Source organism: Chionomys nivalis, chromosome 23, assembly GCF_950005125.1.
Source record: "Chionomys nivalis chromosome 23, mChiNiv1.1, whole genome shotgun sequence".
Lineage (NCBI taxonomy): Eukaryota > Metazoa > Chordata > Mammalia > Rodentia > Cricetidae > Chionomys > Chionomys nivalis.
The window spans coordinates 28,300,426-28,304,928 of NC_080108.1; the positions used below are offsets into that span (position 1 = coordinate 28,300,426).

The 4,503-nt window shown below is 45.9% G+C and overlaps 1 pseudogene; it reads left to right on the top strand.

Annotated features, from left to right (window-relative positions):
• The first annotated feature begins 3,893 nt into the window (after window positions 1–3,893).
• Window positions 3,894–4,186, top strand: LOC130865484 (60S ribosomal protein L37-like; annotated as a pseudogene).
• Window positions 4,187–4,503: the final 317 nt, after the last annotated feature.

A 4,503-nucleotide genomic window follows, 5' to 3' on the forward strand; every position in this document is an offset into this window, starting at 1 on the left:
AGTGAAGATATTTCTGCTAAAGCAAAGTTTTCTGTCCATTTCGTCTTCTAATTATTTCAACTCTACATTTTCCGTCAGTGCTTGCAGTTAGGCCTGTGGCCGTGGAAACCACAGGTGCTTTACTGCTCTGGTCGATTCCTGCCTTCAGAGCCACAGTGGCCTTTTCCCATAGGAGGATGATATCTCAGTCTATCCAGATTGGGGTTATAAAATACAAGAGCCTAGGCTGAAGAGATGGTTTGTAGAAGACCAGGGTTCGGTTCCCAGCACCAACATGGTTACAAACAATCATTTGTAACTCCAATTCCAGGGCATCAGATGCCCTCTTCTAGTCTGCTCAGGCACCAGGCATATTGATACATATAAAATAAATAAATCATATATATATATATATATATATATATATATATATATATGCATATATATGCATAGCCTGTGGAGGGTACAGACAGCACCCTCTACAGACAGTAGAAGTCCATTTTTCAAAGCTTTGTAGTATGGGAAGTTCAAGAGCAGGGTACTGGAAGGTTCCATGTCAGGAAGGGATTTGACTACTGGGCACACATGGTATATGTGTGGGTTCCTCTGGAGTCTCTTGGTTGTTGGTTGAGACATGCATGACTTTGCTCTGTAGCCCCAGTTGGCTATAAACTCACTGTCCTGCTGCCTTAGCCTTCCAAAGGCTGGGATTATAGATGACATGTGCCACCATGCTCAGTTCTAGAACCTCTCTCTGTCTCTCTCTCTCTCTGTCTCTCTCTCTGACAGGAATTCCCAGTATAATCCTGGCTGTGTTGGAACTTGCTCTGTAGACCCAGTTAGCCTTGAACTCACAGAGATCTGACTCCCTCTGACTCCCAAGTGAGAGCCACCATTGCCAGGCTAGCACCAATTCTTTTAAAATTAGACAATCCAGAAAGGCTAAGGTCAGACCCCAGCCAAGGGAGCGGGAGAGAGGACACAGTCACTAAAGCCAAGTGCACCTGTCTCAGTGGGCTTGCTCCTCTGGGCACACCCTCTGGATCTGTAGTAAACTTTTACCTTGTTGATACTCTGATTGGAGCAGTGTGTGTGTATGTGTGTGCTTCATGACCCAAATCTGATTTCTAACACAGATAAGGCCTTAACTCTATTTTGAGAAAAAAGTAGTGCCAAGGCATCTATCTGTAAGTTGGCACACAACTGGGCCTCAAATAACCCTTGCTGTAATCTTATGCACAAAAGGAGTGGCTTGAGGGGACTGCTCAGCCCCTGAGAAGGACATAATCGCCAATGTCTACTTCACGAGATAGTGGAAAAGGAGAAACCCTAGGAGTAGGGCAAGGGGCCTGAGAGTTACTGAAGGAAGATTTTGTTTTTCTTCATAGTGGGGGCACTCGCTGCCCAGCAAGACTGCAGGGTTGTTATGGATTCTGTCTGCTCCATGCCCCCCTGAACTGGGCTGTATTGTGGTGTTACTCTGTCCCTATGTTCTGCTGCACAGTGACAGTTATATATGGAGGAAGTGTGTGAGTTCTTTTGATGTTGTTGCTATAACAAAACACCAGATACTGCTACTTCATGAAAAAAAGAGGATTGTTTATGTTACAGTTTTGGAAGTGCAAGATTGTGTGACCCCATGAGGTTGGCCATTGGTAAGGATACTCATGGCTATGTCTCAATGTAGTGGAGAAGACAAGAAGTTGGAGCCATTTGAAATTTAGGCTCACTCTTCTTATAACAACTTTTTTTTTTTTTTTTTTTTTTTTTTGATTTTCGAGACAGGGTTTCTCCATAGCTTTTTGGTTCCAGTCCTGGAATTAGCTCTTGTAGACCAGGCTGGCCTTGAACTCACAGAGATCCACCTGCCTCTCGAGTGCTGGGATTAAAGGCGGGCGCCACCACCACCTGGCATAACAACTGTCTTTTAAGAGATTTCTTTTATGTGTTTCCCCTGTATGTATGTTTGTCTTCTAAGTGCAGGCCTAGCGCCCTTGGAAGTCAAAAGAAGGGGTCAGATCCCATGGAACTAGAATCATGGGTAGTTCTGAGCAATGATATGGGTGCTAGGAAGGGAAACTGAGTCTTCTGCAAGAGCCACAAGTGAGCCAGGTGGCACACGCCTTTAGACCAGCCTATAGACCAGCCTATAGACCAGGCTGGCCTTGAACTCACAGAGATCCGCCTGCTTCTGCCCCCAAGTGCTGGGATTAAAGGCGTGTGCCACCGCTACACAGTGGTTCTGTCATTTCTTAATACCACCTATAACATAGTGAGGGGTGGGGTACTGACAACATTCTTTTAAATTATAGGCCTCTTGACCACGAGGAACCACATGGGCTATATGAAGAAATCAGATCATCCTGCAGAAGTTCTGGGCTTTAAATTGGATGCCGCACAATGTGTCTCAGTGAATTCCTTCCATTCCAGATTTAAAAGGCACTTCAGATTGGGTCAGGCCACCCAGAGAGGAGCTGTAGCTTATGCAGGGAGAGGAGGTAAGTGACACAGCAAGGTTAACATTCCTCCTTTCCCTCTGCCATGGCAACCAGCACACTGCAGACAGAGGCTGTTCCATCCACCTGCTGATCACAGGCACCTCCTGATGGATGTGCAATATGCCAGAAACAGAGATCTGCAGCACAGCCGGGCCCTTCTGACTGGTGGAGGATGCTGCCACTCCAAGCTCTTGAGCAAGCATCAGGGCAGCTCCTGGCTGGAGCTGCCTCTCCGCTCTACCCTCTGCCTAATGCCTTGCTTCCCAGATCATACGCCCTTTTCTCGTCCTTCTCATTTTGGTGACTCATGGCCTCAGGTAGCTCCCATCATGAGAAAGGATCCATTTCCCCGTAAAGGGGAAAGAAACTTTTTGAAACCACTTGCATCTAAAAATGCAGTCAGGCTGTGTAACGGAGTTTCTGTCTGTTAGAGACAACATACGCCACCATGATCCCTGAAGGACTCCCTAATAGAGTCCTACCACTTCCAACGTGCCAACTATGGCAATGATCACAGAGTAATGAATTACATACCTGGGGTGTTGGTAGAAAAAGCCTACTGTGCTGTCAGTCATCCAAAGGCATAGCACAGAAACACCTTATATCTGTTACTCTAATCAGTGCGTATTCCTACTTAAAGACTGATGTAAAATAGTGTGTTAGCTTTGTTGCCATAACAATATCTAGGATGAATTGTAAAACAGGAAATAGTTTTGGCTTTGGTTTGTTTTTTCAAGACAGGAACTCTCTGTGTAGCCCTGACTGTCCTGGAACTCACTCGGTAGACCAGGCTGGCCTTGAACTCACAGAGATCTGTCAGCCTCTGTCTCCCGAGTTCTGGGATCGAAGGCGTGTGCCACTACTGCCCCACCCAGAAAGCAGTTATTTTGGCTCACAGTTTTAGAGATCTTCTCTTCTGTCCACTTTATGTTGCTGTGAATTCTTTCTGGTTAATGCTCTCTCCCAGTCTTTCCCCTGAAAACTTGGCCATTTATATGTTTGCTACTTTCTTTTAAAGCTCCAATAACGCTTTCTTTTACTTCCTACTATGTCCTCACACTTATTTCCCTTTTGCAGATTGTGGTATCCTTTTACGTTTCTCTATTGATACTATTGGTCGTTTTGTTGATGTTTACCTCTCTCTCTACATGGTTGTTTCCTATAACTTACTTTAAAAACAAACAAAAAGCAAAACAAAAACTGAGGCTTGCATTTCCTGATGCAGGCTTTCTTGACAGGTCTGGTCAGCTTATCTGCCCACTCCCATTTGTCTGGGAAGGACTGAGATCAATCAGAAGTTCTGTGCCAAGTGGCATCTTTCAGTGTAGCCTTTTCTGTAGTATGTTAATTGGACATTTGAGCAACCATGGATTGAAAATGTGCTGAGGGCTCTTTGGCCTCGGAGGCAGAAGCAAGATGACGAAAGGAACGTCATCCTTCGGAAAGCGTGGCAACAAGACGCACACGTTGTGCCACCGCTGTGGCTCTAAGGTCTACCACCTTCAGAATCTACCTGTGGCAAATGCGGCTACCCTGCCAAGCACAAGAGAAAGTATAACTGGAGTGCCAAGGCTAAGAGACGAAACACTACCGGGACTGGGCGGATGAGGCACCTAAAAATTGTCTACCGAAGATTCAGGCATGGATTCCGTGAAGGGACAACCCCTATACCCAAGAGGGCAGCTGTTGCAGCATCCAGTTCATCTTAAGGATTTCAATCTGTCATAAATGTTCTGGTTTCCAAAATTAAAAATAAAAAAATGTGCTGAGGGTTCTCGTTGGCCTGGCTTGTTCAGCCCAAACACCTCTCCTAGGCTCCTGGCTCCCTGTGCCACTAAATCCCTGAAAGGGGCTTGTAGATGTCAGTAGACACATGTGCACTTAATCCTGGTCCCAGTGCTGTGCCACTGCCTTCGCCGTTGTGTTCAAGGACTTGTCTTTAGATAGACACAGCTTCTCCTTAGAGGAAAGGGGCTGCTGTAAGACAGCACAGGGTATCTGAGCATCTCTGGGAAAAGACTCTTGG